A 12,412-nucleotide genomic window follows, 5' to 3' on the forward strand; every position below is an offset into this window, starting at 1 on the left:
GCATAAGATTATCTCAGCTCAATTTGAAGTCTTAAAACTGTAAAGGAACACATTTAAATTTTATAGATGAGTATTTATGACAACTTAAAACAGTAAAAAAGCTGACAATTTATGAAAATTTTAAAATTATTAAGGACTCATATCAAAGATCCAATTAAAAAAATTAATTTAGACTCAATCTCCATTAGTATTAATAGACTCTTTAACACTATTTTAAACATTTATTATTATTAGTTAACGTTTATTGATTATAAATTTGTGAGTCTTATTTTTATTCAATAAGCTTTTACCTAAAATTTTAAATAAATTTTAATCAATAAATAATATGTTAAAAATTACTCATTACATCTCATTATAATTATTATCCTAAGTTGTTTCACACATACTATGAAAAACTAATAAATTGATGAAAGTGAATAACAATTTTATAAAATAAACCTTGTGATCATTAATTTATTTTTAGTTTTTTAAACTCATATCATTAATACTATAAGGAATATAAATAGAAAAAATAATTAATATTCATTGAAAGACTGAAATAATAATTATTTTGGAAAAAAATTTCTTTTTACATGACAATTATATGGGATGAAAGGAATATGTTAGAAGATACTCCTTTCGTTTCAAAATAAGTGTTGTTTAGATTGTTTTACACATATAAAAAAAATTTAATAAATACATGAAACATAATAATAATTTTACAAACGTTAGTATTATTATTATATTGAAAAACTAAAATAACACGCATTGATAAAAAAAACACACAATTAATAGTATATAAAAAATTAAATACGACACTTATTTGGACACATTTTATTTTTCAAATGCATCCCTTATTTTATAATGGAGGGAGTATGTTGTTATATCCTTCTTATTCAAATATCCTTTACCGACAAGTTTTATTTTTTAACTAGATTTAGTATTTATTAGCATGGAAAATCTATAATATGCTTAGTGTTGGAAATCAAGGATATTGTTCCACAAAGTTGAAATTTGGACTCTAGTCATGGAAAGAGGATACTTATTTGTTGGAGAAAAATCTAATGTAAAAAGAATAAAAAATGAAAATACACAAAAAAAAAATTGTATTATAGAAATTGATCTCTTAAATGAATTTTTGCATTTTGAGAGAATAATTTCTAATTCTTAACTAAGAATACTCTGGGCAGGGCCGATCTTGGGGTTGACAAATGGGTGTGATAGTCCAGGATCCACGACAAGGAGGGACCCAAGTTTTTTTTATACATAATTATTGTATGATAATTTTTTAAATATTGTTTTGTATTTTTATTATATATATATATATATATATATATATATATATATATATATATATAAATTTAGAAACATTATTATGTTTATCATATCTCTTTTATATATCTAAATTAAAATATAACATCCCATTATAAAGTACCAATATCTTAGTAGTTAGTTTTTTTTTAATGTGTTACGTTTGTATATTTATAAATTTGTTAAATAAATTTTTTTCTCAGCATAACATATCAGACATAAAGTGTTTGTTTTGTCAATATGATAAAAAAAAAATACAAACTAAAACTCAAATTATAAAGGAGTCTAAGTTAAAATTCCTAAATTGGATTATAAAACTTTCACTCTCGGCACACTCTCAACTAGAGATATTTAATACTTTCTTTCCTCTCTTTGATAGTTGCATTTCACACACATTAAATATCTCTATCTATAATATCCATTTATGTTTTTTATATATACTTAAGTTTCGTAATTGCCAATTGGTTTCAATTTTAAAATAACATTATATCAAATTTTAAATTATTTATTATAATTCTAAAATATAAATCATATATTTTAAAAATTATTTATTATTAATTTTACATAAGTTAAAATTTTTAAATATTTATTTATTATGAATAATAATAATATAAAAATAAACGTTACCTTTGTAACACGCTAACTAAAATACTAGTTAAAACTAAAAATAAGTATATTAATAAACATAAAAAAAATGCTATGAGTTTAATTTGAGATAATGGCATTTTGTCAATGACTGAAGATACCGTAGGAGTAAATTGAATGAAAAATATAATTTATCTTATTTAAATTGGTTAAAACTATGTTATTTGCTTAATTAATAAAACATATAATTTTTAATGAAATTATGTCCTGCTTTTTTATATAATTTGTTTATATTTTTAAATACTTACATCCAGGGTCTTATGTTATCATTTTCCTCTGATCCCGACTCTAGCACTCAAGTAAAAGAGAAACTAATATTAATTACAAATTTAAAATAGTTAGACCCATCTTGTCAACATTCATCAATCATATAGGTGTGTATGAGAGTTAATTTGGGTTGAATTTGATAAAATCTGTAATTCAATCCAATCAAAATTTAGTTTGAGTGAAAGCAAAAATCAGGAAGAATTGTATTATTATTATCATTATTACATAGGCTAAAGTTAAATATGATTTAAAATTTGAAATATAACAAATAAGTTCAAGAATCACACCTACAAAATTTAAAAATCCAAAAATTAAAACTATCATAATATATAGTTTGAAACGGAGAAGGAACTAGAAAAAAATAGTAGGGATAAAAAATATTTTATTTGATAAAATTTATTTTAATAAAAATTAAGGTTAAATGAGAATGTTTTAAATTTTCATAAAGACTTAAATATTAATTTAGTTTTTATAAGTGTAAAATTTTTCAATTTTAGTCTCAAGTTTTTTGTTTATTCCTTGAATTTATAAGCTTGTTGTTTTTTTAATTTTGATTCCTAGAAGACAAACTTAAATGGACTAAAAAATTGAAAAAAGTTTGAGATCTTAAAGAGATTAAAATTGAAAAAATATAATTTTTTAGGGATTAAAAATGAATAAAAAGACATGCTTATACCAAAATTAAAAAATAAAAATTTATAAAGACTAAAAATAAACAAAATTTTTACAGAAATTAGAGTTAAAAAAATACAAATTTTTCGAATCTTAATTCATAGTTATGCCTTTTATAAATTTAAATATATATAACTTTAATTTTAGTAGATTAAATTATTTCAGTCACAAATTAATTTAAAATTCAAAATACCAAAATTTAAAACAAAAGATTCTTTATTAAAAGATAAAATACGTGTCTATCAGAAGAAAATTATTGCCTTTGATTTTTCCTCGTCACAAATATTTGGGTATTGTTAGAATCCCATAAACATAAAAAAAAATGGTTATTGTAAATTCTAGAAGAAGACTCAGAACTGAAGAGAAGCAGTGCACCTTAGGTGTAAAAAAGTGTGAAGAAGTTATATGATGGAATTTTCATGTGTATTGGACTAGTCTAGAACGTATATGTTAGTTTTTTATATATGAAAAAAATAAAACTAGATATAATTGGCTGTTCCATAGTACACGAAAATTGACTTAGTGCTTAGTTACGACTTACGAGTTGTGCCATTAGAGGGAAGGGGGAATCTTTTTTTTGGTAGTTAAACATATTAAGAGAACTTCATATTTTGAGGGGTGACAGCCCCCGTGGGTTTATACGTGGGTCCCACGTTTGAAAATTTCAATATTTTTAAATAATCAAATGAGTTAAATGAATAATACAGTTGAAATTTTAATTTAATTTAAAATAATTTGAAATAAATTAAAAAATAAAATATATTGCATAATCTTGAAACTCTTAATTTTGTGAGAATCACGAGATAAAATTGTGAGAATTAAAAAAAGAAAAGATAGTCTCACTCCTAATTATTAAGTCTAATAATAATAATTATTGATTTTTTTAATTTTAAAATATAATAATAATAATAATAATAATAATAATTTAATACAAATTAATGAATAACGAATTTAAATAAGTTAAATTGAATTACTAATCACAAAAAATATCAAATCTAAACCTTTTGAGCTAATTTAAGTTAATTCAAGTCTTATCAATATCCTTACACTATTAAAAAAATAAGTTTTTTTACGACACACTTTTGACAACAACAGTCTCCCAAAACTATCTTAATATATAATTTAACGATTTGTTTTACAAAAACTGTTTTGAAAAATGTCATTTCACCACCGTTCGGTAAAAATGGTTGGTATTTCAAAATGATTTCCCGAAAACTGTCTTAAAACTTAAAAGGTTATTCTAAATGATGGAGGTTGGGATTACGAGAGGTTAGGGCATTTTGATTTTTCATTGTCTACTCTTCTTTGATTCTATCACAATAACCCATACATTTCAAATTTAAAACCCTCTAAATCAATTTATACTATCCGGAAACCTCCTTGGCGCACTATCGTGGCAATTTCAGGCCGCCACATACGGCGGCACCTTATAGTTCCTCACCCTTGGCCGGCCTTTGCAGTTTAGCTTCTTCCGACACGATGGTTGAGGTCGATTTCAGTATAGCCTTCGAGAAAAATGACGAAACTAGATCTGCGACTATAGAATCAGATCTGCTACCAGACGGTGGTGGTGGGAGTTATCGTGGGTGCGGGTGAAAGAAAATGCGAAGAGAAACAAAAGTGGTGGTGCGCACGCAGTGGTCGTGGAGTTGGCCGTGTTGGTATAATTTGAACCTTAGGTGAATGCACTTGATTTCTTCCGAGAAGAATTCCATTGAGCAACTTGTGATTGCCTTAAGTGCAGAGTCATGTGCAAGTGTGGCTCTTGTGGTACAAGAAAGCATACACTTAGTGAATGGGAAAAACATACAGGTTACAGAGCGAAAAAAAAATGGAAACATAGTGTGAAAGTGAAAAGTACAACTACCAATGGAAAAATGGGTATGTAATATTTCTTGCTTTATTAGAGGTTTATGCCAAGTATTTCTGGTGGACTCTATTGGGTGGTTTTGAATTAACAATCATAGTATGAGTTCTATCGCATGGATTTCTTCATTAGTGCCTACATCAAATTTTATTTCCAAATGTCTCTCCATTCTGAGTTTGAATTCATTGTGTTTTTTTAGTGTGTCTATTATTGTGCCCCTTTTTTTTGTGCCTCACTCTTGATGATTCTCCTAGCAATCTTGCAGCTGCAACCCTTTTCTACGTGTTGACCCATGATGTGATACTTCTTTTGTTTGCGAAATTGCAGTTAGTGTATTTATGAATGATGAAAGAAGCTATGGGCAATATGAGCATCACTATTATTGTGTATTTGACTGGATATGCTTTTGTTTTTCAAGGCCAAGATGATCACCTCCTTGAATCACTTGGTTCTATTCAATTTCTGATGAAGTTGTTAAAACCAATTGTCTCCACAACAAAATTTGGCTATAAACTTTTATCATTGCGTCAGAATGATGACATGTTGAAAAATACGACTATGACGGGAAGATTGGATTCCAGTTCTGCAGAAGTTTTTTCTAGAGTTCAAGAAATTCTAGTAAATTGCAAAGAACTGAAAACATGTCAGAATGACAGTAGGGGGAGAGACCAGAGTTATGCGAAAATGGTTAGCATTGCTGACTATGGAAAAGGCTTGTTTGTCTGCCATTTCTCTTGATTGTATCGTAAAGGACATTTATTTCCAGTTTGTATTATTGGCTGAAGATGTTCTTTTCCCTCTATTATATTGTGTTCTTTTAAATGCCAATATTGGTATTTTTGCTCAAAAATAATGCAGACAACCAAATCTATTCATTTATATTTTATACTGGTTTAGTGTTTAAAATCATTGGGGATGAGTTAATGAGGTGCCATCTTGATTTTGAAATACAAACAAAAGTAATGAGTTCTCAGAACAGTGGCGCTTAATTTGATGGAATCTGGTTTGTTTATATACTAGGGAGCTAATATATTCTGAATTGTATATCAGTGGTGTTTGTTTATGTGAATTCCCATCCCAAATTAATTAGGATTATGCCTTTTTCACTTGTAAATTATGATTTATGTGGTATTCTTTCTCCTCAAAAGTTATAGTTGATCAGGAACTAACTTCAATAGGCGTTGCAATGCTCCGTGATCCTGCTGACTGTATATATTCTTTTATGAAACCTCTCTATTGGAACATCTTTTGAGTATTCTTTTATATTTTCTTTGGATGTTTTGTGGGGACTATTTGTTTTCAGAAACCAGTGGTGTTGTACGGAAGGCTGGTGGAAATTTCAAGGAAAAATTAACGGAGCATGGCGGACTCGATGCAGTCTTTGAAGTCACCATAACTTGTCATTCATATTTGGATGTGTTAGCTTGTATGTTAGTTCATATATATGCCTTGTTATATTTGTAGTAGATATAACTTTGGCCAAAAGAAATTGACAGAGACAATTAAAACAAAGTATTTTCTCATGATATTTTTTTATTTGATATGAGATATTGTATTCCGCTAATTTCACTAATTCTTTTATTAGCCTGTTTGGAAAGCTTCCGAATCACATTTTTGAAAAAGATAATGAAACTCAATAAACCAAGAGAGGGTGAATTGGTTTTCAAAACAAAATATACCTTTTAAAAATAGAGTTACAAAAAAACTTTTTGTATGGATCGTATCACAAAATAAATATGAATTGAACGTAATCAATACATAATTAATCATTCCTTAAACATAATCTTTCATTAACATCTTTCCTTTCACAATCATAAAACTTGAATCTTTATGAAAAACTTGATTAAAACTTGAATGAGTTGATTAAACCTTGAATGAGAGAAAAAAATAGAACAAGAGAAGAATGACACAATCTTTTATACTGGTTCATTCTTTATTTTTAGAGAAGCTAATCCAGTTATCTAATCCACAACTTGTAGATTTTCATTATACATCAAGAATCCTTACAGGCAATCACAATCAATCCGAAAAAAAAGACTAAGGCAATCAACACTAGGGTCCTTTGTGAATATAAGCCTAAGAGAACCCTACTTTTAGTCCAAACTAAAAAGCCTTATTTTAGCATGTTGTAAGCAATTCACACATAAAAACAAACACCGTGTAAAAACCATATACAAGAAAAATCAAGTAGGAGAGATACAACCTGACCAATCTTTCCACAAAAACCTTGCCGGATTGAGACGATGATCTTCTTCTACTTAAATGACATAACTCACTTTCAAGAAAAGATCTTTATGATCAAATGATTAAGAAGTTGTGAGTTACTATAAAGAACTTTTCTTCTCTTATTCACTAATGAAAGCACGGAATCTTGCTTATTCTGAGGCTAAAATGTTATTTTCGAGATGTATTGAGTATTCTCTAATGATCTCATGATGTGTAGATATGAACACAGGCTAGTTATTTATAGAGAAAATAATTATAACCGTCTGTAATCGATTAAATCTATAAGGTAATAAATTATTTTAACAAAGTTATTGATTAGATTATCTAAGTAATCAATTAAAATGTTCATCCGACATCTGGAAAACAACTCAAGAACAATGTAATCTATTAGATGTCCTAAGTAATCGATCAAAGTGTTCTTTTCACCTCTGAACACATGAACGAGAGAGAAGTAATCGAGTAATCCACTTGGTAATTGGTTAAAGCAGAGACTCCTAACTAAATTAGTCATTGTCTCAAACAACAGTGTAATCAATTACGAGATATCAGTAATCGATTAAATCGATACCAGACTTAGCTCTACAAGCTTCAGGCAACTTGTTGTAATCAATTATAATAATGTTGTAATCGATTAAAACAGAGAGTTTTTGCCTTTGAAGAAATTTTTCTAACTTAGCAAATTTCCTTTATACTAACCACGATGATGCAAGATGCAAAACAGATATCAAATGTACTAAGATGCAACAACCAAGATAACAACCAATTCAAATGCCACTCAAAAAGGAGTTGGGCTTGTAAAAGCCAAAACTTCTTCAAATTTTTCCTTGAGCTTTAAGCTTTAGCCTTAGGTTGTTCACCATGTTGCTCCCCTTATCTCTAACAATTTTTGTGAGATAAAAGAATAGATTGTAAGGTAACATGAGTGTTTCGGTAACTTTTTAGACTTAATAAATTCTGTTGTGAGTCAAATTGATTTTGACTGAATTTTTTTTAGCTTTTTTGTTAAATAGATTCTTTGTGTGGGACCCAAACAAAAATATTCTATATTTGCACGCCAAGAGTAATTGTATTTTTTTCATCCCAAAAATTCAATTCTTCTAAATTCATTTTTAAAATATCATTCTTAAACACAAATAAATTTTTTAACCTTAATTTTTCCAAAAATCAATTCTTTCAACATTACTTCTAACACAATTGAGATCAAATTCACCCTTTATTTGCTTCCTCAAATAATAAATTATGTTAATAACTACCTGAAACTGTGGATTTGTCTTTCAGAATTGGATGAAGGATAGTTCTCTGTCTATCAAAGTTTCAACAAATGACAGATGAATTAAGAGCCTAACTTTGCTTCTTAAGTGCTTGAAGATAATGGAAAATGATACTTTCCTAAGCAATGAGAATCAGGTTGACATGTGTTCTTTGCCTGCCTGTTTACTTATAAACTATTTGTTTATTTTTATAGATGTCATTTTTGTTGTCTTGAATTTTACATGTGTGGCTTTCTCCATCTGTATTGCATAATGCATGCTACAAGGTTTGTTGCATTGCATTCATAGCTAGGTGAACTTGTGATGCAATCCTACCCCCCCCCAAGGGTATTGGATAGAAGACTCCAAGAGGATTGGGCTAGAGCTGCTAAAGAAGGCCCTAGGGTTCTCATGAACCTCAGGGTAGATTTCTGAGCTCATGGGCCAATGTTGGGTCCACTCTTTTTTGTAAATATTAGAATAGGTTTTTCCTTCTTTTGGGCCTTGTATTTTGGCCATTCTAGTAGTATAGGGTTTTAGCCTTGTATTTCAGGGCATTTTAAGTAGTCTTTGTAGTAGGGACTTTTTTTTTATTTTCATGTATTTTGGAATGGGGGTGAGCTTAGCTATTATAGGGGGTGTGTGTAGCTAAGCTCTAGCTTCTCTAGAAATCTTCTCAAGGAAGCTTCTCAAGGAGGTGGACATAGTTATTAGAGGAGTGTGTGTAGCTAAACTCTAGCTTCTCAAGGAAGTTTCTCAAAGAAGCTTCTCATGAAAGTTTCTCCAGGAAGCTTCTCACTCAAGGAAGCTACCTAGGCTATAAATAGAAGCATGTGTAACACTTGTTGTAACTTTGATGAATGAGAGCCTTGTGAGACACACTTCAAAGTTCAACTTCTCTCCCTCGTTTCCTCCTTCAATTTCGTGCTCCGCCCCCCCCCCCCTCTCTCTCTCTTTCTTTTCCTCCATTGAAACTTCCTCTCTAAGCTTCTTATCCAAGGCATTCTCTTGGTGGTGAAACTCCTTATTCCATGGCTTATTCCCTAATGGATGGCGCCTCCTCTCACCTCTTCTCTTTTATCTTCCGCTACATCTCCATGGTGGAAAATCACCATTGAAGGGCCTCATTGAAGCTCAAAGATCCAACCTCCATAGAAGCTTGACAAGCAAGCTTCCATCAAGTGGTAATCAGAGCACAAGAGCTTCAAGTAGGTGCTCCTTAAACCTCCATTAATTTTTAGCTTTACCTTCTCCTCCATTGTTGTTTCTTCATTTTTATCCATGTATCTCCTCACATGTCTTGTTCTAAATGTTGTTAACATGATTCTTTAGAATTTCAACTAATTAAACTTGCTATAGAAGCTAGATTTGATTTTCTATGGTTCAAATTTCTTGTTCTTTTTCTTGAACCATGAATTGTGTTGAGTTTAGGTTCCTTTGTGTTTTGTCTTGTGGCTGAAACCTAAACCATAAAATTCTTACAGAAACATTAAAGTAGAAGAAAACCTCAAAAATCTAGAGTGACTTGTTCACCTATTGTAGTTTTGTCATAGAAGTCATGTCTAGTCGTGAAACTTGTCACATAAAAGATTTCTTATTTTGTGCTGAATTTTATTTTTCTTGTTTCTTTTTCTAACTCATTTGTTCATGAATGTATGAAATTCTTTTAGCCTATTATTTGATTTGAGTCAAATCTTGCATGTTAATTAGTCCTTAACATGTTCATGCAAAATTCTTAGAGAGTCTTTGATTGTGAACCTTTTCTTGAACTTTTAGGTTTCCTTATGATTGTGTCTATTGTGAATTTGAGTTTTGGTGATTGAATTGCTGGCTGAAATTTTGATCCTAAGTGAATATTGAACTCCTAAAAATGTGGTAAACAAGCCTAGTGAGTTCAACATACATAGGAAGGTTGAAAGTAAGCCCAAGGCAATCAATATACCATGCTTAAAAAATTCGAAGTCTGAAATCGCTGGTGCTGGAAGCTTGAACATACGAACTTGTAAAAATTACTAGGAATTAGTCACTGCGAATTTTGAGCTGAAATTTTTATTGAAGTTTCTAGACATCTGGTAAAAAATTATAAAAAAAGAAACAAGTGATTTGGATAAAATTTAAAAATACGAAAAATCACACAATTGGCAGAAAAATCAGTATCTAGGAAAAAAAAGTGAAAGGGAAGTGTGCTTGTTGTTTTGGCTCAAAATTTGTTCTATAATTGGTGCCTATTTTATACCAATCTTAGTTCTAAAATTTCAATTGAAAATTAGTGTGAGAACAAGTTCCAAAACTAGAGGTTTGTTGAGCCTTTTTTTTTTAGTTTTTTTACTCCACTCTAGAGCCATTCTAAGTTTCTCTTTGAGTCCTAGCTTGCTTTTGTCCTTTTCATTGTTGTAATTGTTGAATAATCCTTGAAAATTTGTCTTGTTAAAACTCTATTGGTTTAGCTTTCATTTCATTTTTTTTGGTCTTTGGTTATTGCTTGTCTCTTTGTTTCCTTGTTTGTGAGTTGCCATATATGGAATTGGAAAGGAGGATTGGTGTCATCCATTGAAGAATTTCAGTCAAGAAACAAGGGGCCAACCACCTTAAAAGCTATTGGACTAAGAAGCCCTCCAAATTGAGTGAAACACCAAAGAGAGAATAGCCACCAAAATTGACGACCTTTTTGTAATTGGCAATTTATTTGTAATTGGACACTTGTATGTTTACCTTCATTACTTTCAAATTTTGTAACAAAAAGGTCTTTCATTGGAAGTAAGTTGGGAGCCTCCAATAAGTCAGCCTACTTCCATTTGTGTGTAATAATTTTAGGAAATTTCCCCTTAGGATAGTGAGTGCTTTGTTGGGAACCTTAAATGAGGTCATCCAAACACTCTTAGGATCCACCTAGTTTACATCTCTTGCACTTTAATTTCTTGCTTATTTACATAACTTATTTTCTTTACTAGTCTCGCCTAGTTTATCTTGTTATTGCATAATACTTTCTTCTTGCTTATCACGCTTATCTTGAGTTCTTTTAAACCCTAGCTTTTACCTTTTGCAAAGCCCCAACAACAAAGAACCACAACTTAGGAACCAACATGATTCATCATTCATCTAGTGTTAATGGTGAAGGTATTAGTCATAAGGACCCTCTATCTAGAATCTTAGATGAGTTGAGTTCCCTCAAGTTATGAAAAGAAAACTAGAAAGAAAAGAAAAAAGAAAAGAGAGGGTAGAAACAAATCAAGATGAGAGTGAATAGACAGCTTCAAGAAGACAATTACTAGTCCTAGTTCAATGGACAGGACTACTTCCAAAAGATACTTCATGGGAGAAGTGGGAGAACCTTAAGGAAGATTACAACCTTGAGGACAGGGTTGTTTTGGAAGCCCGGAGGGATGTTATGAATGAGGACACATAACAAAATGCAGCAACAAAGCATGAGGCAGAATTAATAGAAGGAGAGCACAGAAGGTCAAAAAGGGAAATTAGCAAGCCACGGTACCTTAAGGATTATGCAATGAAGTGAGGCTGAGCTGGCAGTGACCTTCTAGAAACAGAATTGAAAATCTTTTCATGCCGTTATGCTATTGTCTCCTGGGTAGCGTGTTTTCGAATTTCCTCCAAGGCATACACTACCAAAATCTGTTAGAATCTTCATCTAGAAATTGTATAAGAATATCTATAAATATGAACAAGATGTAATTCTAATAGACAAGCAATAAAACAATTTTCCTTTACCTTCTCTTTTACTCTGGAGGTCCTAGGCCTCAAATCCTAGGTTTGCTCTGTAGTTCACAGCAACTTGGTGCTTTCATTGATTGCCATGGCGGAATTAACCCACTCTAAGTCAAACATGGAGCGATTGGAGGAGGCTATGGCCAAATTGGCCTCAAACTACCTCCATGTCACCAAAAAGCTTGATGACTTGTTGCAACGTGTAGCCACGCTAAAATGCCCATCAATCGCCTACACATTCTTCCTCTTCTACCGTACCTACACCAAACCCACAACCTATTCATCCCCATAGACTAAAACTCGATGTTCCTAGATTTGACGGCTTAGACCCCTCGGGCTGGGCATTCAAAATCACTCAGTTCTTTGAATACCATGCAACACCAGAGTCTGAAAGGCTTAACATAGCTTTTTTTTATATGGAGGGGTCGGCCTTAGCGTGGTTCCAATGGATGATGAGAAATCATCAACTCAC

The 12,412-nt window shown here is 30.8% G+C and overlaps 1 long non-coding RNA gene across 1 annotated transcript; it reads left to right on the top strand.

Annotated features, from left to right (window-relative positions):
* Nucleotides 1-4,041: 4,041 nt before the first annotated feature.
* LOC114409655 lies at nucleotides 4,042-5,627 on the top strand. The gene is made up of 2 exons (XR_003666161.1): nucleotides 4,042-4,755; nucleotides 5,069-5,627. It is a non-coding gene; the product is annotated as an uncharacterized LOC114409655 (long non-coding RNA).
* The last annotated feature ends 6,785 nt before the right edge of the window (nucleotides 5,628-12,412 follow it).

Source organism: Glycine soja, chromosome 4, assembly GCF_004193775.1.
Source record: "Glycine soja cultivar W05 chromosome 4, ASM419377v2, whole genome shotgun sequence".
Taxonomy (NCBI): Eukaryota; Viridiplantae; Streptophyta; class Magnoliopsida; order Fabales; family Fabaceae; genus Glycine; species Glycine soja.